Source organism: Tiliqua scincoides, chromosome 1, assembly GCF_035046505.1.
Source record: "Tiliqua scincoides isolate rTilSci1 chromosome 1, rTilSci1.hap2, whole genome shotgun sequence".
NCBI classification, from domain to species: Eukaryota; Metazoa; Chordata; class Lepidosauria; order Squamata; family Scincidae; genus Tiliqua; species Tiliqua scincoides.
This window is the reverse complement of record NC_089821.1, coordinates 299,840,810-299,866,991: the sequence shown is the minus strand read 5'-3', so window position 1 is coordinate 299,866,991 and position 26,182 is coordinate 299,840,810. Positions and strand designations below refer to the sequence as shown.

Here is a 26,182-nt window from a genome sequence, read left to right as displayed (position 1 = left end):
ATATAAAATTTATATAAATTAATTAAAGATGGAACTTAGATGAGTGAATAAATGAATGGGCTCATTCATTTAACCTCTTTGACCCTCAGAACACCCTATAGACACAATCAGAGCACAGTTCTGGTCATATTCAGTTGAGTGGGCCAGAGGCTTTCACGGGACAAGAGGTTGGCCGTGGGCTGGAAAGAGGCTTGCTGCGGGCCGCATCTGGCCCCCGGGCCAGGGTTTGGAGACCCCTGCTCTAAGAGAGAAACATAGATATTCCTGTACATACTCAATCACCACCAAAAATGACAGCCACACACCCCCCTTCTATAACATCTAGTAGAAGTACAGGCAGGCCCCTATATCTGTGGGGATTCATTCTAGGTGCCCCATAGATACAGAAACCATGGATATGGGGGAACCCTGTTGCCATGGCCCCTACACACACACACCCTACCCCCACTGACATAGTTTAGAACCTTACCAGGTGAAAATGATCTTTCTTATACAGGTCACTAGAAGCATTCAAGTTTATAGCGACGTTAAGGCAGGAAGTTAATTGTCTCCTGTTAACCTTGATCCAGTCTTTTCAGGCAGCCAGCAGCATGCCTTAATTAACATTAAGCTAAGCACTCTAAGCTTGAGTGCCTATAGCTACCTGTATAAAAAAGATAAGGTTCTAAACTATGTCTATGGGTGCGCAAGGGGGAGAATGTAGGGTGGCCCCCAGAGCTACAGATAATTACAGTAGGCAACCTTCAGTCTCGAAAGACTATGGTATTGCGCTCTGAAAGGTGTTTCTGGAACAGCGTCTAGTGTGGCTGAAAAGGCCAATCCGGGAGTGACAATCCCTTCCACACTGGGAGCAAGTGCAGTCTGTCCCTGGTGTGTCTCGCTGGCTATGGGCCTTCCTTCTTTGCCTCTTTGCCTCAGACTGTTGGCCAAGTGTCTCTTCAAACTGGGAAAGGCCATGCTGCACAGCCTGCCTCCAAGCGGGCCGCTCAGAGGCCAGGGTTTCCCACCTGTTGAGGTCCACTCCTAAGGCCTACAGATAAGGCCTCCTAAGGCCTACAGATAATTAAATTATCTCAGATGCAAGGGAGGGCACCAGGATGAGGTCTCTTGTTATCTGGTGTGCTCCCTGGGGCATTTGGTGGGCCGCTGTGAGATACAGGAAGCTGGACTAGATGGGCCTATGGCCTGATTCAGTGGGGCTGTTCTTATGTTCTTAAATTCATAGATACCGAATCCATGGATACCGGGGCCCATCTGTAGCTTGTGGAATGTACTTTATAGTCCACGTTGCCTCACCACCTCATCAACAGCAAAAGATACGGAGTAGGTACCGTATAGGAGAATGTAGACCATCACAACCTCACAACAGGAGGCAAGTTCTCCTAAGACATCATGGAAGGGCAGTGAGCAAGATGTGTGCCTGTCACTTTTAGTCCAGCTGCGTGTCTGCAGTCACATTTAGTTTGCTCCTTTATTGTTTTGTGATTTTTGCTTAAAAACAACAATACAGTTTGCAACTGACACCAAGAATAGGGATTGCAAAGCCTACTGAGTTTTGCCTGGATATAACTTGGATCTACCGGGCTATTTTTGCAACCGTCTGCTGGACGTCTAGCATGTTAATCTGGTAAACTTAGGTTATTTTGGATGGAGGCCATCTCATCCCCCCTTGCCAGGCCTTGGCACAGGCTTAAGTGAGATGCAACTGTTGTCACTGCAGTCAGCTGTGAGGAGGGGAGAATAAGCAGTATGAAGCACAGGGTGGAACTGGTTTTTCTTTTGGGCGCCAGTATTAGTGGCAATGAGTTGATCTTCCTGTATTTACACAATTGTGTCAGTGCTTAGCTCTTAAATTTAAATGTGAGCAGAAGAGGAAACCTTCTGGATCTGCCCAAGAATCCATCTAGTACAGTTTCCTGTTTCAATCAGAAGCCAGTCTGATGCTTTGGGGGAAACCTTCAAGCATGCCATGAAGGCAACAGACTGGGGGAGGAAGACAACATGTTCATGTATCAAATGATTTGTACAAATTCAGATTAAGAACCTGACAAGTGGACCACTCACATTTTGTTCCTAGAGACAACTGACTGGCTACTGGAGGAGGGAGGTGCTAGACTGGTAGCCTGTTGGTCTGGTCCAGCAAGGCTCTTCTTATGTTTCTGTATTTCTGTTCCTGTGAACTTGCAAGAATCTTTGTTCAATGGTTCCCAATCAGTGGATCTGGGACCCACCAGTGGATCATGATCCAATTTTTGGTGGTTTGCAAAACTGACAAGGCCAATTAGGTTATGTGCATCAAGGGTTAAATAAGCTTCTGCTTGGGGTGCAGAAGCACTACTGCCCAATCGACATTATAGCCACACCCCATGGCATTTACAAATCAGGGAGCAGCCTCTAGGGCAGTGGTTTTCAACCTTTTTTTGTCTCATGGCACACTGACAAGGTACTAAAGTTGTCAAGACTCACCATTAGTTTTTTGACCATTGACAAGGCACACCATACTGCTGGCAGGGGGGCTCATATCCCTCAATGGCCCTACTGATAAATGACCCTCCCCCAAACTCTTGAGGCACACCTGCAGACCATTCGCAGCACACCAGTGTGCCATGGCACAGTGGTTGAAAATGACTGCTCTAGGGCCTTGAAAAAGTTTGGGAACCACTGCCAAAGACTAACCTCAGAAATTCTGCTCCCCAACCCACCTTTGACTGATATTCATCTGACAGCCACAAGACACAGCATCAGAAGTGATACTGTAATTTTGCATATTATATTGTAATTTTGCATTGTACAGTCAGCCTGCATCTTAAGTACAGTCAACTTGCATGAATTCAAGTCAGTGGTGTAACCGGAGGGGGGGTGCAAAGCACTAAGTCTTGCAAGGAGCCTCATTGGGAGCTAGCTGAGCATGGCTGGGCTGTCAGTGCTTTAAATGAACAACCATACGCATTGAAGTTGCCTCTCTGCTTATTCAGAACAATTTGTGTATTTTTAAATTTTTTTTAACACCAGGAGAAATATACATCAATGCCAGTGGTTCCCAAACTGGTGGGTTGTGACCTGATTTTTGGTCTGTCGCCAAAGGGTGATGGAAAGATCAAATAACTAATTGCCTCAAGCCTTGAGGGTGTTCAAAAATCAGATACTGTAGCTGCAAATTACCCTGGGAAGCGCTCAGCTCATGTAGTTTGCAAGTTCATGTAAATATAGGGAGATAAATATTTGAGGGTCTATTTTCTGGTTCTTATAAATATTTCTTTCCAGATCTCCTTTTTTAAAAATCTGGTAAACCTAGATGGGTCCCGAAAGAGTGTGATTTTAAAAAGTGGGTCCCAGTGCTAAATTGTTTGAGAACACTTCTTTTAAAAAAAAAATACTTCTGCACTTCTTAAAAAAGAAACTGAAAATAATTGAAAACTGCCTCTTGGAATTGACATGAGAATTTCAGATTTGCTTCTTTAAGTGCCCCCATGTGTGCAGTGTTAATTTTTGACAGTGCAGCAATATTTGTAGCACAGAGAAAATTTTGCACATTTGTAGCCTTTCGGGCTGGGATGATTCTCTTTCTGCAGAAATTCGTAGTGCCTGAACCATGAAAAGTATTTTGTGTCCTCCAAGGACATAATTGTCATGTTCTTATTGCCTGAGCGAGGTCAATAAAAAGTGCTTGGCACCGCAGGAGTTTTACCACCTACTTCGCTTTTAAAATTGCCATGAGATGTGTGTACTGCCAAGAATATGTTCCCCATTCCATTGAGGGTCAAAGATCAGTCTAAAAATAAAAGGTAGCCGACAACCAGAGAGTCTGTCTGGTCGATGAGTCCCACTGTCGGTGGATGGAATTGTGTAGGACAAATAACTAGACTCAATAGCGGTCAGAGACCAAGAGCAAACTCTGGGGTACTTCTAGCAGAAACAAAAGCAATAATGACATCTGGGAGTCACAGAGTGCGCCATGTTCTACGAACAAACAGAAGTGTAACCATGAACAGGGATGGAATGAGTCCCCCAACCCCATGGCTGTTGGGAGATTTCAACAGTACCTGCAATGGGAACGGGGAGAAGTAGTTTGATAAATATAGTGTGTAAGTTAGGGACCCATTAACTTTTAAAACTTTTATACTGTTATCTATTATTTATTTCCTATCTGCTTTTTTTATTGTTGTTTAAATTGTTTTATGATTTTCAATGGTTTTTGATTTTAATAATTTTCTTCACATGCTTATATCTTTATGCCTCATTGTAAACCACTTTGGATGCTTAGAAAAGCAGTATAAAAATCTTTTAAATAAATAAATAAGTTTAAGTTCAAAGTTTTTTGGGTTTGTGTTAATTATAGTTGAGGAAGCAAAGAAAGACAGACAGACAGACATGGGTGTCGACTAGCAGCGCAGTCCTGAGCTGCCTAGGGTGTGGGGCTGCGGCAGCGCTAAAAATGGCTGCCGCCACATCCTACACACTTCGAGCAGCCGCAGGTGGCCCCTCTGGAGAAGGGGACTTTTGTCCCCTTCCCCCGGGTACATGGAGTATTGCGGGGTGAGTCGATTCACCACCAACAAAAAGAGTGGCGTTGAATCAAGTGCCCAACACGGAGGCTTTGGATCCGATGGAACATCGCTCCACCAGTCCCGACTCCCTCCCTCCTTGCTCCCTCCCCCCGAAACACCTCCCCCTGCCCTCTCCCCGTCTCCCCCCTCCCCGGAACGCCTCCCCCTGCTTCCCCCCATGCCCCAGTTACCTCTCCTCTGCTTGGCGATCCACACGACCGCCAAGCAGCAGAGGTCTGGCACCCACCCAGTGGTAACCCAGTGCCAGTCAGCATTGGGCTACCACTGGCACTCGCCCGGCATTAGGGCCTGCAAACGTGCCTTATAGTACGTTTGTGACAATGCGCGGTGACAATGCGCGCTGGCAGTGAGCCGGTGCACCAAGCCCAGTATTGGGCTGTAAAAGGCAAAGCCATAAAATGCTTAGAGGCAGGAAGTGAAAATTTTCCAGAGCTGTTCACTGTACAGAGCCCATGTCTATCATTTCGGCAGAACTTGAATGAGGCTGGAACCAGCGTACCAAGGTCATTTAGCACCCAGGGCCCATAAATTTTAGGCACCCCCCATAACAAAATTATTTTCGGTAATAGCCATGACATGAAATGAATAATTATAATGAATAATTACTAACTGACAGCCCAATCCTATCCACACTTTCCTGGGAGTAAGCCCCATTGACACTAATGGGACTTACTTCTGAGTAGACAGGCATAGGATTGGGCTGCCTGTAAGTCTGTATATTTATATATAACTTTGTATATATAATCATACCAATAAATATGCTTCTCTTGTGGATGGCTGCCACTGGCCATCTTGGGACAGCCTCTTGGACAGCCCCCTGCAACCTGGCACCTGGGGCTATTCCCCCCCAGGTACCCCACTTACTGGACCTTTAGAGCTCTTAATTCCTTCATACTTGACCAAGGGGTATGATTCTCATGCAGACAGCAAGAGATTCTGAGCTTAAATCCTGCACCTTCCCAGTGTTTCATATATAGCCCTCCTTTCATCCATGATGGAACTCAAAGCATCACCTAACCAGGTGAATCTCAAACAGTCACCTAACCGGGCAAAGTACAGACTAGATGTGTTTAGCTTCGGCAAAATAACCGTATCAGCCTCCAGAGCTCAGTTCAGTGGCAGAGCTTGCAAAGTATCTCCCCCCCCCGCCCGCCCCCCACTTCACTCTCAACCTGAGCCTCTTTTAGTGAAAGGCTGTGAAAGACCTCTGCCTGAGACCTTGTAAAGCTAACAGTGACTTCAGCTGAGCAGTCACAAATGGAAGCCTCGCCCTTATGATGTACTATACTCAGGAAGCTTTGATTCCTGTTAATCACATAATTTCTGGTTCAATATCCAGACACCTGATACAAATCAGAGTGTTTCTTGGGGCCAAAGCTGACATGACTTTGAGCATGTCATTTGGTCCTGCATGTTTAGTGGGGATTTTTGTTGGTGGTGGTGTTTTTATAAATAGCTGCTACAGAGCCCCTCCCCGCAATCCAGACCAAGATCGTGGCATGGCAGAGGGGGATTTAACCCTTTACCTCCCCTTTATTCTCAATCCAGATGGGAAGGGGGAGTCTTGTAGCTGCTATTTATGGAAATAATATGTAGGACCAAACATTGGGTCTAAAGTGTCTAATTTAGCCCTCAATTTTTATTTTGTTTGACAAAGTTTCTAGTCCTCATTACCGCTTTTTAAAAAATACTTTTGCAGCACAGCCTTATGCATGTCTACCTATAAGTAAGTTCCATTAAGTGCAATGGGCCTTATGCCCATACAAGCGTTCCCTGTATAGGACCGCAGCCTTAGTTTCTTGTTTTCAGATCACAGAGTTTTCTATGAACTGTGGCTAACTGTGAATTATGTTCCATTCTTTGTCACTGATTTACATTTGCTACATATGTATGACATTACACTAAAAATGGAGACATCCCAGAAACACTCTTGAGTCTCTGTGATGCATGAGTGTGTTGTCATGTATGGCGTTTCCCCACACTCCAGTTTTCCCGGCTTTATATCCTCTTCCTCTGGCCGTCATCTAGGAGACTGAAATGACAGAAGAGCCAGTAAAATTCTGGAAACCGAAAAGAGAGAAAAATGTAATAAACCCCAACATGTTTCAGGACTTTTGCTTTCTTTGATTTTGTTCCGCTTGTTGCATTAGTAGATCATTCCAAGCGTATTGTTTCAATACGCTTTGAATGTGTTTGATTGTTGCCGCCCTGTTGCATAGCCAGTGGCGTAGCTAGAGGGGGTGCAAAGCACCAAGTCTTGCAGGGAGCCTCACAGCTGCTTGCAAAGGGCCCCTCTCCTTTGGAGCCATTCCAGGTAGTGGGAGAAAAATGGAGGCATTTGCTAGAATGACTCTGAAGGGGAGGGGAGGGGCCCTTTGCATGCTGCAGTGAAGCTCCTGCAGGACTTAGTGTTTTGCATCCCATCTAGTTACACCACTGTGTACAGCATACTCTTCCATAGCCATGGCACTTTAGGCTATAGCCCTTCCTTAATGTTTATCTGTGGAATAGTTGGGAGGAGGCCAACTCCCCCTTCTCACTTGGATCTGCAGTCTCTTCTGGGTATCTGATGCTCTTGATAACCAGAAGAGCCCTTCTCCAGCAGCCTCATTTGGAACATGCACAGAATCATGAGAAAACATGGACAGCCATGCCTGGGATGCTGTTAGCCACTGAGGCCAACAGAGGTAGTACGATCGAGAAGGGCAAGGAAGTGGCAGGGGAAAAGAAGGCAAGATGGAAGAGATTTAATGGATCCCGGAAGCTGCCCTATTGAAGCCCAAGGTCCTACACTCTCAAAACCAAGCAGCTAAGGCTATGACCCTTGACAACTTGAGGCCCTTCAGGCTTCAGTGGCTCTTCTTCTTCCTGAAAATGCTTGTTAACAGTACACAGAAGTAGACAATTGGAAATTCTGCGGGCCAAAATGATAAGGCTGCTTGTAGTGATGCCCTCTGTGCTGTATCTGGTTGTTGGCAGTGATAACTTATGCTGTGTTCATTTTTCAGCTTCCAGAATTAGAGAGCTGTTTTTTTTTCCTCCTTCTAGCTCACTAGGGTTGTATTTGCTTTTCTCCTTCCAGCACGCTCGCCATGCTAGCAATCTTTCTTGCGAGCTCGGTGCTAGAAAACATGGCCGTCTCCTTTGTAATGATTCTGTATGGGGGACAGGATGGTCCTGCTTTGGGGTCCTATGGTAATGACCCTGTATACTATTGAATTGGATGCCATTGTCTGTGTAGTTTGTCATTTGTTTTTAAATCATGCTTCTAGCACAGGGGTGCCCAAACCCCGGCCCGGAGGCCACTTGCGGCCCTCAGGGACTCCCAATCCAGCCCGCGGGGAGCCCCTAGTCTCCAATGAGCCTCTGGCCCTCCAGAGATTTGCTGGAGCCCATGCTGGCCTGATGCAACTGCTCTCAGCGTGAGGGTGGCTGTTTGACTTCTCATGTGAGCTGTGTGACAAGGGCTGCTTGCTGTTTGACATCTGTGATGCAGTAGCAGCAGTGAAGGAAACACCTGTCTTGTTTTGTGCAAGGTCTTTTATAGGCCTTGAGTTTTTGCAAGACCATTCATTCATTCATATAAGTTCCATCTCTAATATATTCATTTATGTAAATTTATTCAAATTTTATTCCTGGCCCCCACTACAGTGTCAGAGAGATGATGTGGCCCTCCTGCCAAAAAGTTTGGACAGCCCTGTTCTAGCATACTGGGGCATGCTAGCCATTTCCAGCTAAGCCGAAAAACGAGCACAGCCTTAATGGGTGAAAGAATGAAGACTACACGCCAGTGTGGGGCTGTTGAACCGGAGGTCGACTTGTGACTTGGCATACCCACTGTTTCATAGCCTTGAATCGGGGCTGTGGCAGACGAGGTCACCTGTGTCAGTTGCTCACTTGCATTCATAGCCTGTGTCTGAAATGGATATCCGAGCTTGGTTCGTTTAGTTTATTCAGCATTTACATGCTCCTAATGCACTTCAGGGACACTTTAGAGAAACACAGGTACTGCGTCTGCCTTGTTAAGGCACAGATGCTGTTGCTTCTCAAGTGCTACATGAGCCTAACAGCTATTACTAACAATAAAAGCGCTAGGAGCCCATCAGTTGGACATAAGCTCTAATCTCTGAATTTTTAATACATGAAACAGTTGACTTCACCATAACTCTTACCAAAGATTAGACCAGCAATGCTCAACCTTCTTCATCTCATGGCACACTGGGAAGGCATTAAAATTATCAAGGCACACCATCAGTTTTTTGGCAATTGACAAGGCACACCACACCAGGGGCTCACATCCCCCAATGGCTCTACTAATATATGACCCTCCCCCAAACTTGCATGGCACACCTGCAGACCATTCGTGGTTTATTAATGTGCTGGGACATAGTGGTTGAAAATCACTGGATTAGACCTTGCACTTTGTGAGTACAAATATAGTGTATGTGTTGCAGTTGGTCTAGAAAAGGGATGTCCAAAGTTTTTGGCAGGAGGGCCACATCATCTCTCTGACACTGTGTTGGGGGCCGGGGGGAAAAAAGAATTAATTTACATTTAAAATTTGAATAAATTTACATAAGTTTACATAAATGAATTTATTTATTTATTTATTTATTTATTTATTTATTTATTTATTGGATTTGTATTCCGCCTTTCTCCCTGAAGGGCACCCAAGGCACCCATATATTAACGATGAACTTATATGAATGAATGAAGGTCTTGCAGTAGCTCAAGGCCTACAAAAGGCCTTGCACAAAGCAAGGCTGGCCTTTCCTTTGCTGCCGCTACTGCATCACAGACGTGAAACAAGAAGCAGTGAAAGGAGCCCTCATCCCACAGCTTACGTGAGAGGTCAAACAGTCACACTCACGCTGAGAGCAGTTGTGTTGGGCTAGTGTGGGCTTCAACAAATCTCCGGAGGGCCAGAGTCTCATTGGAGACTGTGGGCTCCCTGAGGGCCGCATTGAGAGGCCTCAAGGCCTGCAAGTGGCCCCAGGGCCAGGGTTTGGGCACCCCTGATCAAGAACCTAGAAACCCTCACTTCAGCTGTTCCTTCCAAATTGTTTTGCAGCAAAGACAGGGTCAAATGGTACCAACTTTGCCATAGTGCTCTTGCACCTCCTCTTAAGTGAATTTATGTCAGTGAATACATTTTGTAACGCAATGAGTTTCCATGAAATTTCCTTTTGGCTTTATGAGCAACCCATCTGTTTCTATGACGCTCTGTTTCTATGGCACCATCATGTTGATTTTCAGACCCTGAATTCAAATCCCAGCTGAATCACAAGCTCACTGGTCAAGGGGAAAAAATGTGTATTTGATTAAAAACTGGAGATACCCTTGAAACTGAGAGGTGCATCCAGCATGAGGGATCTCAGAATGTTCAAGCCAAAACAGAAGAAATTTTGAGGGTGTGAGAGACAGCTGTGTTTGAGATTCCCCACATTTGTTGCCTCTCACACAACACCAGAACCAGGTTACATCCACTAAAGTTGAGTGTTGGGAGGGTTAGTTCAGACAAAAGAAAATGTTGCTTTACTCAGCATGTAATTAGTCGGTGGAACTCCTTGCCACAGGATGTGGTGATGGCATCTGGCCCCTTTAAAAGGGGATTGGACAAATTTCTGGAGGAAAAGTCCATTCCAGGTTACAAGCCATGATGCATATGTGCAACCTCCTAATTTTAGAAATGGGCTATGTCAGAATGCCAGATGCAAGGGAGGGCACCAGGATGAGGTCTCTTGTTATCTGGTGTGCTCCCTGGGGCATTTGGTGGGGCCACTGTGAGATACAGGAAGCTGGACTGGATGGGCCTTTGGCCTGATCCAGCAGCACTCTTCTCATGTTCTTTTATTTTAAAAAAAGCGATGGAGGGAGGTGGACTGCTTTGGATTGGGACCATGGTGCAAGGAAAGGATTGACTTAACTCTTTCTCCTTTGCCATTTTCCCATAGAATGTCTCTTCTGCTTCAGGAGTTGGCCCAGAAACTTACTTTTCAAACACTATTTCCAGCAGTCAATCTTAAGATTGGACTGTAAGTCAGGCTAAAGAGAAAGCAAACACAATGGCCTACTTAAGATCAAGCCTAGCAGCCCCATTCTACCTAATCCCCTGTGTGGCAAGGCAGTGGTGCTGGTGCAACTTCTGCTGCGTCCCACAGGGGAGTTTTGATAACATAAGAAGAGCCCTGCTGGATCGGATGAGCCCCACCCATCTAGTCCAGCTTCCTGTATCTCACAGTGGCCAACCAAATGCTTCAGGGAGCACACAAGACACAACCTATGTTCTGGTGCCTTCCCCTGCACCTGTCATTCTGAGGCTGCTGGAGATCTTCTCAGGGTGAGGGAACACTTGTCCCCCTTGGCTTGGGTAATCCCCAGCAGCCACTATGGGTCAACTCAGACTGAGCTAGTAATACCACTGGTGCAAGTTCACCTCCTCCCTTCCCTCCCTCCGCTCTGCTCTACCCCCTGCACTGGACCTACCTGCTCTGATGGGCGTCCCAACGGCATACACCAATCAGGCATATGCCTGATTCTGAAGGGAAGGGATGGGGCTGCTTTCACGGCATGGTGAGGCTCCCTGCTAAACTGAACGTTTTGCACCCCCTCTAGCTATGCCACCACCTTCTTGGTCTCAGATTTCTAGCTTTCCATTGTCTGGAGCCGTCCATGCTTCTTGTTTCATCTTCAGTAGACAGCATTAACGTTTGTTTTCCCTCTTCTGAGATCATTAAATGCTTGCAAACTGTCAGCATGTCGCCACATAACAGAGGACAGTAGAAACGGGTTTTTTTTCTTTAACCAACAGCATCTTTCTGTAACCAAAGAGGACTCTCATAGATGTTTCCTAGCAAATGAGGGAAGACTTTGTGCCACTGCATTACATTTAAATAAATTTAAATTTAAATGTTGCTCTAATGTAGTCATTTTAAGATATTTTTAATGCAGATCAAAGCCTTCGTACCCTCCAGATTTTATATGCATGGGAAGAACTGATCCTCCTGTTTCATCTGTTGTTTTTTTGTGTGTGCTGCAAAGTCTTCTCTGAATTTGAAGGGAAAGCAAAACTAAGCACAAGACGGGAGTTAACCAAGCGGCATTAAGTCTCACCTGAATATACAGATTTCTTAATTATTAAATGAGACATGTTCGACAACAGTTGGCTTAAAGGATGGGCGGGAAGATAATGCCGTCAGTTCATAATGGAATTAATTGTATAATAATTGCTCACAGCTGGTGAGTTATTTTTTTTTAAAGACTATCTGTATTTTTTTTTGTAGTTACATGAATAACTTTTAAAGTTTGCTACTAATATTTGCATTTCGAGCCATTTGATGAAACTCTGCTTTTGTTCCTGAACCCCTTTTACAGGTTTATGGTGGACTGATACGCAGTGGCATCACTAGGGATTGTGTCATCTGATGCGGGGGCCAGTGCATCACCCCCATAATGGACATCCTCCCATGCAGTGGGCGGGGCAATGCCCAGGAGGTGGGCATGGTGATGCACCATAGCCCAGCCCCCAGTGGTTTTTTTGGCTATAACTTTTGATAGAATAGAGATATTTAGATTTGGTTTCTTTCACTGCATTCTGCATGAAATTACACATTGGTTGATATATAACATGATGGTATTATTCCAAAATACCAAGATTTTAAAAATATTGACCCCATTAAAAATGGTGTCACCCCCCCATGTGCGTCACCCAGTGCTGCCTGCATACATACCCCCTGCACCTCCCTAGCAATGCCACTGCTGATACGGTCTCATTGAACTGATTTTTTGGCAAGTTGTGGCTTGGCACTACATAATCTGGCAGAATGCTACAACGCTATCCAATGAGTCTTTGTATTCTGGCACATTTTGATTGACCTACTTCACTATTCAACAGCTGGGGCACACTTGATCAGAACTTCTTGTACATGAACTGTATGGAGATGAATAAGTCAATCCTGTAATCAGTGGTGCTTCCAGTGAGACTCCTGCAAGAGATGATTCTAATGGATTGTTCCTTGACCTTGAAAGAGGCAAGGACAAAAGGAGGAGAGCTGTGCACACAGGTCTTGGGTTAAAGTTAGGCATAAGACATTGATGGAACGGGGAAGGTGGTGGGCAGAATGAAGGTGGTGATGTGGATGGGGAGGAGGGCAGGTCAAGCCTGCATGAGAGTGAGATCGGTGTCGGTACACCTGATCCACCTTCCCAGATTAGTGCAGACTTGCGCCAACAATATCGCTACAACAGGTCCAAGCTGACCCACAGTGACTGCTGGGGCTTATTCGAGGGTAAGGCATGGAGAGTTTCAGGGTAGATCAGGAGAGGGGAGGTAGGGGGTGCATCTCAGCATCACTCCTTTCTCAGCGGAGGGCTGTGCCACTTCTTTCTCTCCTTGGGCATATGCCAGAAAAATGGCTGGCATACTTCCAAGAAGACCCATAGGCAGTTGGGCACTGGCCAGTAATCAGTGGTCTTTAAACATGCTCTCAAAAAAAGGGGAGGACATTGTAAAACAAAATGGTCTGCACCTTGTAAAATTAAATGTTTGGCATGAGAAGCAGCAGGGTTAATTACTTCAAAATATTATTGAGGTCAGCTGAAATATTCGATGTGGGAGATTTATTTAGCCAGCCTATGTATTTTTTTTTTTTTATGAATCCGTACTTTAGTTTTTCCCTCCAGATTTATTCTCCTACTGCAGTTTGAGTTCTCTGCTGAACAGATGGGCTGATGTTTTTGGTGTCTCTGGAAAGTAAGGCATCAAAGGGACAGAATCAGTCTGCAAAGATGACAATCCCAGGTGCTGCAATTCAACTGGGCATTACTTGAATCCTCTTTACAAAGCCTGGGAAGTTTTGGTTTTTAGCAATATGTGGGACAATTGTTGGGTGAACCTCCGAACTCTCCTTTCAACCTAAGCAGCCCTGGCGATGGGGTGGGGGGGGGTATTCTGTTAAAATGCATCCAAAGGTATTCCTGGCTTAGTGGGTGACATGGTAATTATTATTTTAAAGCTATAGGCTATGCCATAGAATCATCTAGGACACAAGGATATGTTTCAAGCAGTGGCTAAGGGGGGCAGGGGGTACCAGTTGCACCGGGCATCAAGCCTTAGGGGGACAACAAGCTGAGCGTGACACTAGTGGCCAAAATTGTGAAAATCTTGGCATGTATGAATAATACCATCATGTTATATATCATTGGAAAGGTAATTTTATGCTGAATGCAATGAAACAAAACTGCACTGGAATATCTGTATTCTATCAAAAGTTATGGCCAATTAACCGTAAAATGAGAACACAACTGCCTTATGGAACAAAGAGTGGGTGTTTTTAACTCAAAACTGAGAACTGTGATTGTTCTGAGAGGCAATGACATGTTATTATGTTACTGACATGTTGCAATGACATGTTATCATGATACAGCATGAAACCACTAAGGTGTCAGTATGAGTCAGCTCTCATTTCCATGAATCATAATACAGTTACCCCTGCTAACTGGGTAAAAAGGCACTTTTTCAAGTGTTACCCCTCTTATATTTAGCAAGGGGAGAATAATCATCGCTCTTTACCCCAGGACAGTGACTGATAAGGGTCATACTTTTTATTTATTCACTTAATTAAATTCGATTTTGTCCGGGGGGGGGCTAAAAATCTTGTTTGACTGCAGGTAGCAGATAGACGCCTTAGCTGTGCCAGTGACTGAGGGGAGGCAGCAGAAAAAGTGGGTGGCGAGCTGCTGGGGGAAGGAGGTGGGTTCCTCCCAATTTTCACTTTTTTTAAAGCCCTGGTGTGATGTCACGTCCTGTTGTGACATCACTTTGGGGCAACATTTTGAGCTTGGCACTGGGCTACACGATCATTAGCGACGCCACTGGTTTCAAGCAACATGACTGTGCTTTTCATTTTCTTTCAGAGCTGTTGGCACCACAAGGCCCTGCACAGTATCAAATAGCAAAAATTGTACCTGTGTACCTGAGGAGAAACTTCTCAGCCAAAGCAGATGGGTTATGAATGTCTTGTGCGCTTCAACTTTTACCCATCTGTCAAAACTGTAGGGTTTGTTCCTATGCTGGAGGGTTTTTCCCCCCTCTTTTGTCTTTCCTTTTACAGCATTTCCACTCCCCTTGGAATATTATTCCAAAAATACACCCACCACAAAGCAACTCCTAGAATCCATCTGTGTCATAAAAAGAATTGTCAGCCTCTACATTCAGTGCTCAGAGAAAGTGGGTAGATATAATCCCTAGTGGGAAAATTAATGCATTCTGTATGTTTAACTGAACACAGATTTTAGACTTCACTCCAAAGGAACAACTGGTCTTTAAGAATGTCAGGCAGCTCCAGGGAAGCATCTTTGAGTTTGCATTTAAAATGAACACTTGCAGCTGAATCCTCCAGGCTGGATGGGACTGAGCCACAACGTCGCACTAGATAGGGGGGAGTGAGGCGACATGATGTGTCCTATCATGTTCTCTAGCTTCCATGACTAGTTAGGTCAGGGCAAGTGGTAAGAGACCAGTTACAGCACCTGCTATGATTGCAGAGAGCCAGGATGGTGTAATGGTGTGGGAGTTGCATTTAGATATGGAAGATCCAGGTTCAAATCCCTGCTCAGCCATGAGCTTCCTGGGTGACCTTGGGCCAATCATTCTCTCTCAGCCTCACCTACCTCACAGGGTTGTTGTGAGGACAAAAGGAGGGCAGTAAGTATGTACACTACCCTAAATTCCTTGGAGGAAGGGTGGTGTAAAAATGTGAAAAATAAAATAGATATCTTGCCTCAGCAACTGTTACCCTGCACATGCCCAGTGTCGTCTGATCTTGGAAGCTAAGCAGGGTCAGGCCTGGTTAGTACTTGGATGGGAGACTGCCTGGGAATACCGGGTGCTGTAAGCTTATACCATAGTCTTTCGAGACTGAAGGTTGCCAACCAAGAATGTAAGCAGGGCCCTGTGGGGTCAGACCAGTGACCCATCAAGTCCATAGTTCTGCTTTTCTCAAGGGACAGCCAGATGTGTAGAGGAAGCCCACAAGCAGGGCACAAAAATAATAGACTCCATTTGCTGAAATATTCTCTTTCTGACAGGTGCTTCTGGGAAGCCCATAAGGAGGGCTTGAAGATAGTGCCCTTCCTCTGTCACCAGCATCAGCTTGCATTGAGCTGTGATGGCGAATACTTGTTGAAATATCAGTCCTCCATTAACCTGTTAATCCTTTCTCAAAGCCACCTAAGGTGGCCATCATATTTTGTGCCTGTGAATTCCACGAGTACGCATTACCTCCTTATCCAGTGAGATGTGTTGGGGCACCCCCCTCTGTCCACCGACATGCTTTCACTGCTCCTCCTCCTCCTTCTTGCAGTGGCATAGCTAGAGGGGGGTCAAAGCACTAAGTTTTGCAGGGAGCCTCACCACTTTGGGGTGAACACTTTGGGGAGTGGGAAGAGAAGATGCGGACACATCATCCGGTAAGGGAGGCAGCACTTGGCATGCAGCCTCAGGTCCTGGATCTGGTATTCCATTGCAGATGACTATTATGTTGTAAATTGGGATTTCTCTATTTTGAATCTCCCCTGTACCATGAGCTCAATAGATGGCCTGAGGCAATTCATTGGCCTCAGTTTCCGATTTGTAATATAGGGATAATACCACTTTTTTCCCTTACAGAGAGGAGTTATAAGGATTGCATCAAGGTGATGCAGGTGAAACATTCTGCATGCTCAGAAAATGCTACATGAATCTTAAGTATTATGATTTACAGGAAGGAAGAGGAAGGCAAATTAGATTATTACACTGCACTGTATCAAAAAGTGCCTTATTTCTATTCCGAAACACAGAATATTCACTACTTTGCCGAGCTATTTATAGAGAGAAGATTTCTGTGTAGGAAAGCGTGCTGGCTTCGTATTACAGGGCAAAATAAAACGATTACTCCATTAGACACGGGTGCTTATACGGTATCAGCAAGTACTAATTTATAAAGAGGGTTCTCATCAAACTGAGGTTCTTTTCCATGTTGGTTTTCAAGGGAACTGATTCCTTCAGATGAGAATTAATGTGGGATTATTGTGTAAGGGGTCTTTTTCATTTCCTTTTGCCACAGAGGAAACCGTTTTCACCATAATTTACGAATGCCGCTAACTTCATTTTCGTGTTTCTAATATGCCAGGCAAATAAATAAGTCATATAATTGCTCATTATCTCTCAACCTTGCATTTTGGAATTGGATTAGTACGGTGACAAGTGACATTGATATTATCCGACAGGAAGTTATTAAATCCCTTTGGGGGAATTCAGTAGTGTGGCTAGAGGGGGTGCAAAGCCCAAAGTTTTGCAAGTGCCTGAATGTGCTGCACAAGGCGCCCCTCCGTCTCCCCTTCATATGTCTCTGTTTTGGTCTTGCTGCTGGGAATGGCTCCAAAGGGGAGGGACCTCTTGCGTGGCATGTTCAGGTGCCTCCAAAACTTTGTGCTTTGCACCCCCTCTAGCTATGCCACTGGGGGAATGCTTCTCCTCTCCCCCCCCCCCCCCAAGCTGAGTTTAGCCACATTTTGCAGCAAGGCATGTTTCTTAGCTTAGTTCATTAAAGAGCAATTATGTTGTTCTCACTGGTAGAGCATGTTGTAAGCACAGCACTGGGAAACCAAAGAGACTCAAAGAAACTGTTGGAATCTAGGTATAGGCAGACTTCAGGTTTCCAGGATCCCTGAACTGGAGCCAAATGCAAAATGCAGGCTCAGTGGGCAGAGGCAACTATGTGCTATACCCCTTGAACTATAAACTGGACAACTTCCATTCACAGATACAAATCTGCATGTGAGTTATATATGGATCAGGGCTGGCCCATCCATGAGGCCAACTGAAGTGGTCACGTCTGGTAGCAGATTGACAGGGAACGCCTACCTCTGTCAGTTCACTCAGCCACTCAGTCTACTCTTCTGCCTTCCAGAGGAAGAAAATGTGTGAAGGAGAGAAGAGTGATGGGCTAGGCAGGAGTGTCAAACTCATTAAACAGCGGGCCGAATATCATTCGTGATGCCTGCTAAGGGCCGGAAGTGGTGATGTCATTTGGCAGGACGTGATGTCATTAAACAGGTCAAAACCAAAAATAAGCACTTTGTTCTTGTGTAGGAACTCATTAGCTGCAAATGACAGAAGAGAAAAGACACAAATCTTGATCATATTTCAAGATATGGGGAAGCCCAATGGTCATGCGGGCCACCCTTTTAGCAGTGAGACCTCAGCGTTGCTCAGCAGCTGAGAGCCCGAGGGCCAGATAAAAATCTTCTGTGGGCAGCATCCGGCCCCCGGGCCTTATGTTTGACACCCCTGGGCTAGAGCATCCCCTTTCCTCCACACTTCCTCTTCCACTCTGTTCCTCTCTTCCTTTTCTAGTTCAGGGACTAGGAGGAGTGGAGCCTGGCACATCACCCAGGGGAGAGGTAACTTTCAGCATGCCAGGAGGTCTTGGTCTAGCGCTGTCACGGAATCTAACTTGGAAAAAAGCCTCTTCTGCTATTACTATTGTTGACCAGTTAGGAGTTGTAAACCCTTGCTGAGCTCCTTCAAATCAAACAGCAATCTACTCATAGATTTTGGACCATCCCAGATCTGTTAGAACCTTCATGGGCAGCCCAGTCCTAACGAAATCCCTGTGTGGTGATGCAGCAGCTCCAACATGGCTTCTGCTGTATCTAGCAGGGTCATTTTAGCATGTTGAGACCTCCTTGGGCTAAGGAAGCATTTGTTCCCTTGCCCCAGGGCGAGCTCCAGCAGCCACCATGGGACAACTTGGACCTGGACCAACTGGCACAACTCTGTGTTGACCCAGGAAGGCGGATCAGGCCTAGGAAGGGGGTGAGGATCTGGTGGGCACTGCTGCCACCAGACCCACCCGCTTCCTGGATCTGATCCGCCGTCCTCTCTGCCCCCATTGGAAGGTTGTCACATAGAGGTGGTGCACTTAAGATCCAGTGTTCAACTGCCAGCACTTTCAGTGAAAACAGACTGGTTAGCAGGAGTAGAGGGGCAAGGTGGAAATATGAATGCAAATAGCTACCTTGGACTGAATTAAACCAAAGGTCTGTTTATGTCAGGGCAGTCTGCTCAGGTTGGTGGTAGATCTTTGGACTCTTTCATGGGTATCTTTCTTAGCTCTGCTGTGCAGACTGACAGAGATTGGACCTGATTCCTTACAGCCCAATCCTATCCACACTTTCCGGGAAGTAAGCCCCGTTGACACTAATGGGACTTACTTCTGAGTAGACTTGCATAGGATTGGGCTCTTTGGCAGTGTCCTGTAGCACTGAGAGCCACATACTCACCTCCTCCTGCATTCTATTCTATTATTTATTTATTAAACTAATGGATTAGCTGCTTTCCTGTACCAAAGGCTGCACAAGAAAAATATGGTCTAAAGCTAAATATGATAAGTTTTTAAAAAATCCCAAAATACAATAAGCAACATGACAGCCACAAGTCAGGAAAAACTGCATCAAATGCGCACTAAAAACGTGAGTTCTATACCAGCCACGAGAGAAGAGAGACTGCAGACTTTAGAAGTCAAATCAGAAGCACTGTCCCATTCTCCCAAGTTCTGTTTTGGTTTTGTCAATCTCAAATGAAATCCCTGATAGCGGCTGTCAGTCAGGACAGTGATAGGTGGATTATTTGTTTTCCTTGCTATAAGGCTGTGCAATACCCATTATATTGGGAATGGGTTATAGCTCAGTGACGCTGTTGATGCTTGGTTCCTGCAAAGAGACATGTTGTCAGCTCAGGTCTACCTAGAAGCCCTTGCCCTTAATACCAAGCCTGTACTGCTGTTAATCAGTGGTGAACGTGGTTTGCTTTTGCCACTTTGAAAATATCTTTCAGCATTAAGATCTGGTGAGGCTTGGTTGAAAATAAATCCTGAGCAGAGCAGATGCTTTGAAGATGGAACCTTACACATGGAGTCTCCAGCCTTTCCAGTTAACATATTATAGGAGAAAATGAAGGAAGATTTCAGCCTGAGATTCTGGGGACTCTGGTTGATGCAGCTGATTCCTTAATTGCTATAGAAAGAGTTGGGTTTGGGCCGATTCTGAGACACTTTGTAATTCACACATCTGATTTTAGATGCCACTCTATGATTAAAACCATGACAGTGTCTTCCATTTGTACCAGACCTAGAGCCAAACTACATATTCATTGAAATGCATTCTTAAAATAGCATGCTTAAAACCGGAAGCACTTCTTCTTTCATAAGAAGTAGCACTGGTGAGCCCAATCCTATTTCGGACTGTGGCATTCTTGACTGCAGCAATTGACCTTTCGCTGGTCAGCTCAGTTTCTCACTGTAAGTCCCCCCTTGCCCCCAAAGCAGCTGGGGATTTGTAGCAAATACAGGTAATTGGGCACCACAGAACCTTGAAGAGCTGTTGTGACCTGCCAAAAGCATCATATCTGATCTTGGAAACATCCCAAGAAAACTGCTAAAGTTAACCTTTTTAAATGAAATTCAGTAAGGAATCTTGTTTTACCATCTCCATGCTTATAGTTCTTACCAAGAGGATTAAAAAAAACAAAACCATTATTAAAATCAGATTTTAAAAAAGAAAGAAAAGCCAGGAAGTTTCTCCTTCCAGATTAGGGCCTTGCATTCCTGTTGAGGATCTTTGATTAAATCTCAGTCAATTTCATTTAAGATCACCATCTTTTGATCTAGCAAATTATGAACCGTCCAACCATATCAGTGTGGGGGGAGGGGTGGCAAGTTAGAACATCAAGAGCCTTTTTACAACAGTCGTTTTTCTTTCAGTCTGCATAGAGCAGTGGGATGAGCAGAACCCTGTGTAGTTGTTCAAACGGGGTATAATGGATTAGCATTGGAGGGGGAACAGCATCACAGCCGAAAGCTCCACTCCCAACCTCTGCACATTCAATTGCACATGTGAAGGGCTGTCTCCATTAACACTTCACTGCGGTTTGAGTTATTCCTAGAATTTTTTTAATGCAGAGCAGCTTCAGCCCACCCATCCCCATCTGCCTCTCCAACAGAGAGAGAAGGTTCTGAACCTTTTGCTTGCAGGCAGGTTAGGTGTCAGGGTCCCCTGAGGATCCTTTCTACCACTTCAGTGAAGCCCTTTGCAAGAAGCCCTTCAGTGCAGCAGCAGCAGCACACCTCTTTCAACCACACAACTTATGCCATTGCTACCCTTTCCTACCCTGTATATCCTCAGTTGGGCTTCCTGCAATGCGACATAGGCCTCTGAAAAAGTCTGTTGCAGAGGCTGGGAGAGATGATGACAGAGCAACTTGTTGTGTCATCATCTGGGTGCTTCTCCTTCAGTGCTGGTGCAGCCAGAGGCAGCACAGAATCCCGGGGCTTGCATTGAGCCAGAGTTGGCCCAATCTGAACCCTCTGAAGGTGATCGAAGGTGTGCTACGGTTGCCTCCAGAGGGCTTTCTGAAGCTTTCAGAGGCCGCCCGTGTCTGCCCATTGCCTCCTAGCAGCAAAAAACTATGACTTCTGGTTTTCAGAGGGAAACCTAAAGTGACATTTTTATGCCATTCAAAAGGCATTCTGAGTGCTGGGGAAGCAAAGCCATAAAACATCAGTTCATTTTCCTTCAAAAACTGGAAGTCACATTTTGGGGGGGGGGCTCTAGGAGGCATTCTGAAGCCCACATTCTGAAAGCCATGGGCGGATGCACGCTGCCTCTGTAGGCTTCAGAAAGCCTTCAGAGGTTTTAAGGGGCTGAAAACTATGGATCTGCTTATCTGTCATTTTCGATATCCACCGGGGGGGGGGGGTCTGAAAATGGATCCTTGCGGATACTGAGCCCCCACCTGTATAGGCATGTCTTCCAGGAACATGTCTAATCCCCTCTGAAACCCATCCAAGCTAGTGGCCATTGCCATGTTTTGCAGCAATGAATTCCACAGGTTGGTTCTGCAGCGTACCATCCTTTTCTCCATCCTAAATCTCCCCTTTCTAAATTGGTTTTGTTGGATGAACTCTGGTTCATCCAACTCTGGTTCCCTTCTATTGTGAGAGAAGGGAAAACTCTCTCTCACTCCTCTCTCCCCATACTGTGCAGAATTTTGTAAGGCTTTCCAATTATGGGCGCTCTGGAGCCATGTAGAAACATCTTCTTTATATATAAAAAAAATGAAATGGTTATTAGAGGAACTGCTGCTTTTATGCTTCTGGAGATTTGTGAATTAATAAACCCACGGTTAACTTGCAGGAGTCAGCCCAGTTATAGGAAATATGTGTGTTTTCAGATTGCTTGTTGAGCAGCCTGTACTAGCACCTACTGATCTGAGGGTCCTTTACTGTATTGTGTATTGATTAATTATGCATAATAGAGAGATTTTTTGGCATATGAAATAGCCTTCCATTAGTCACATTACCAGTGAAATGAGAAGACTGCTAGTTATTAAATATGAACAATGGCCTGCAAAACAAACACTAGTCTTTCTAGGGCCTTAGCGCAGTATTTTTCAGCCAGTGGTATGGGTACCACCATTGATACTTGAGGAGGTGTCTGGTGGTACTCGCCAGATCCCTGGATCCCTGCTATGTGACAGCGAGACCAGGAACATGACACCACAAACAGCAGTAGAAGGCTCAGCTCAGTGGGCAGAGCTCCAAAGCATGCTTTTCCACACTCAAAAAAGCCCTCCCATCCACCCCGAGTGGATGTCTGTTGCGTCGCATCTGACCTCCCAGTCTAGAAGTAGCTGCTGATTAAGTCCTCAGCAGTTACTTCTGGTGGTTCTTCAAATAGGTGGACCATGTGAAGTGGAACAGTGGAGGACAAACCTTGAGAAACACTGGCCTAGTGTCTGTGTGTCCCCCACATACTAGCTGCTGGAGGTGCAGAGCCAGTCAGACATTGTGTCCAGCTGGCCACACCTGCTTCACAATGAGGAATGTGAGCATACATAAGAACATAAGAACAGCCCCACTGGATCAGGCCATAGGCCCATCTAGTCCAGCTTCCTGTATCTCACAGCGGCCCACCAAATGCCCCAGGGAGCACACCAGATAACAAGAGACCTCATCCTGGTGCTCTCCCCTACATCTGGCATTCTGACTTAACCCATTCCTAAAATCAGGAGGTTGCGCATACACATCATGGCTTGTACCCCATAATGGATTTTTCCTCCAGAAACTCGTCCAATCCCCTTTTAGACGCCAGCACCACATCCTGTGGCAAGGAGTTCCACAGACCGACCACGCGCTGAGTAAAGAAATATTTTCTTTTGTCTGTCCTAACCCGCCCAACACTCACTTTTAGTGGATGTCCCCTGGTTCTGGTATTATGTGAGAGTGTAAAGAGCATCTCCCTATCCACTCTGTCCATCCCCTGCATAATTTTGTATGTCTCAATCATGTCCCCCCTCAAGCGTCTCTTTTCTAGGCTGAAGAGGCCCAAACGCCTTTCCTCATAAGGAAGGTGCCCCAGCCCCGTAATCATCTTAGTCGCTCTCTTTTGCACCTTTTCCATTTCCACTATGTCTTTTTTGAGATGCGGCGACCAGAACTGGACACAATACTCCAGGTGTGGCCTTACCATCGATTTGTACAACGGCATTATAATACTAACCGTTTTGTTCTCAATACCCTTCCAAATGATCCCAAGCATAGAATTGGCCTTCTTCACTGCCGCTGCACATTGGGTCGACACTTTAATTGACCGGTCCACCACCACCCCAAGATCTCTCTCCTGATCTGTCACAGACAGCTCAGAACCCATCAGCCTATATCTAAAGTTTTGATTTTTTGCCCCAATGTGCATACATGTCCCGTCCATCCCCTTCCTGAGGCATTGTGGGGAAAAACGGCAACTACCACTGGAGACCACCACTTTTATGCCTTGGAGCAACTCTCTGTCAAAGGCATTGTGGGAAAAATGAAATGATGGTGAGTGGCCACTGGGGAGAGCTTTGCTGCTTCCACCACCAAAACTCACACCAAGGTGTAGCAGTCCCACCTGTGTGGAAGAGGGCCCACTGCCAAGCACTTGGCAAGGGCCCTCTCAAAGCTGAAGATGTCCATATTTATGAAACATCCTCCCCAGTGAAGCTTGGCAGATCCTCCCCATTATGAACACCCCATAGCTGAGGAGACTAGTAAAGAATCATTTTATTTCAGCAAGCGTACGGTCGTGTATATATCTTCAGAACTTACTGCAATTTGATTTGGCCATTCTTTAGGAGCTTGGGGGGTTTACGATGCTGCTCCTTTGAGCGAATATGTGGTATTTTGAATCGGACTTTTCGATTCGCTGTATGTGTCGGTAACGTTTGGGGGCGTTTGTGAAGCCGAGCGGCGGGATATAAATGTCAAACGCAGACAGAGCTAACACGGATCAATTAGTAAACAAGCCTAAGAGGGGACCAATTCATTTCTTTCAGTTCAGATCTTCCTCAACGAAGCTGCCGGTTTGGTTTTTAGAAAAGACGTAGTGACTTGGATGGTTAAACATTTAGACTCTGCCCTTAAAAGGGCAGGAGCAGCACCCGATATTAATGTTTCCCAGCAGTATATTTTATCATACAGCAGTCCCTGTTGCCGAAATGCCTACCTGTTGCTCTTTTGTCAGGCTCTCAATCTGCTATAGCTGTGCGTGAATCATAGTCTGTACTGTATGCATTTTTGGATTTAATCCCCATTGTGCTTTTTACGTTTCACAGCTGTTGTTCTGCCTTTGCTGCTGGATGTTCTCTGTGATAATTTGGGCTCCGATTCTTGTTTTTTGTTTTGGAGCAGCCAGCATGAGACGGCAATATGGCCCTAAGACTCCTTTAGGCCTGGCCAGTGCTTGAATTGCAGGGGTGGTAGCGGGTCTGGACTAGCTTAACTTATGTGTTGCCCCCTCAGTGTTTTTAGAAGGCTACAGGAAATCTCTGATTTTATTAAAATGGAGAGTACTGTAGTCAGGCGTGGGACGTGTAGATTTCATTAAGGACTGCCCCGCCTACCAGATTTAGTGCTTTGCACCCGCTCTAGCTACACCACTGGGTGTGGCATCATTCCAGTGAAAAAGAATGGGGGAAAGCAACCTTTGCTCCTGTGCATGTTTCCATTCATTGACATGTAGAAATTCAGTACCTTTAAATCAGGGGTCTCCAAACTTTTTGGCCAGAGGGCCGCATCAAATATCTGGCGTGGTGTGGAGGGCCGGAAAAACAATTTAAATATAAACTTTAAATAAATAAATTAGAGATGGAACTTAGATGAGTGAATAAATAAATGAATGGGCTCATTCATTCAACCTCTCTGGCCCTCAGAACACCATCCAGACGTAATCAAAGCATAGTTTTGGTCATGTTCAGTTGAGTGGGCCAGAGGCTTTCAGGGGACAAGAGGTTATCCGCGGCCGGAAAGAGGCTTGCTGTGGGCTGCATCTGGCCCCCGGGCCAGGGTTTGGAGACCCCTGCTTTAAATGAAGAAATTCAAGGATCTCATGAAGGCTGAAGAAAAACTGATCAAAAGGCAAAAGAGTCAAAAGGCAAAAACAAAATTGCAGCCCTCATTTTCTTCCTGGCCCCCTGGAGACCTCCTAGCTGGCTTTATAACCCATCAGTCATCAGTGTAAAGGGGAGAGTACCAATGCATTTGTTCTTGTTTACAGTACAGCACTTACCAGGGGGCTCATATAGCTAGGTTTTGTGCCCCAATGTCCCTTGATCTGGAGCACAAATGAACCATTTGGACAATTATATTACTGCCAGTGTGGTTTGATGCAAGCAGGTGGGAAAAAAGAAGCTTTCAGCCACTAGGAGGCATGTCACTTTGCTTAGCCCCTTATTTTGATCGGAAGCATCAGGGATTGACCAAACCAGGCATTGGCCAAGGGTCCGTACCCATCACAGGGCCCGCCTGCTCAGGCTGACCCCTGATGGCACCCAGCTCACCATCAATTGGAGGTGCTGGGGGAGGGGGGCTAGTGCAAGGCTTTGTCTCAGGGCTCCCAAAAATCTTGCATCAGCACTGCCTGAAACCTCTTTTGGTGATAAGCAGCAAATCTTGCTGAAGCTACTATGGTACTTGGAGAAATTAAGTACTTATTAGACCTTATCAGACATTAGTTCCCCGTGGAGGACTGACAGAAGGAGGAATGGGAGCATACCAGTTAACCACACACACACCTGTGCGGACAGATTCCTTGGCCACACTCCCAGACATCCTCACATGCAGCACTGCTCTACAGATGGCAGACTAGACACCGGGGAAGGTCTCCCAGTGATATAGAACCCTCCTTGCATTTAGTGCCTGTTCACTGCAAACAAGCACTGAATGTAGTGGCAGGACAATTTGGCCAAACTGGGCTTCACGCCTGGAAGGGTCCTATACTGGGTCAGCAAGCGGAGCGCCACAGCCAGCACCTCACTCTGTAGCTGAAGCTCCGGAATGGAATCTTCCATGTCAAGGAGAGTGCAGTGAGCTGAGCATTGCCGCTGAGCAGGCCTTCTTCCTGGGTCAAATTGGCTTGACATAACCCCCCACCCAAAGCAGTTGGTGGTGACGCCACTGCCACTTATCCTGGGGAGAAGGGGACCCCCACAAAAATGTTTTGCATTGGGCCCCAAAGCTCCAAAAGTTGGCCCTGGTTTA

The 26,182-nt window shown here is 45.8% G+C and overlaps 1 protein-coding gene across 2 annotated transcripts in view; it reads left to right on the top strand.

The window, feature by feature from the left end:
* The window catches only part of BEGAIN (brain enriched guanylate kinase associated), a 164,804-nt gene that overhangs the window by 31,311 nt on the left and 107,311 nt on the right, over nt 1-26,182 (top strand). The window lies entirely within an intron of this gene.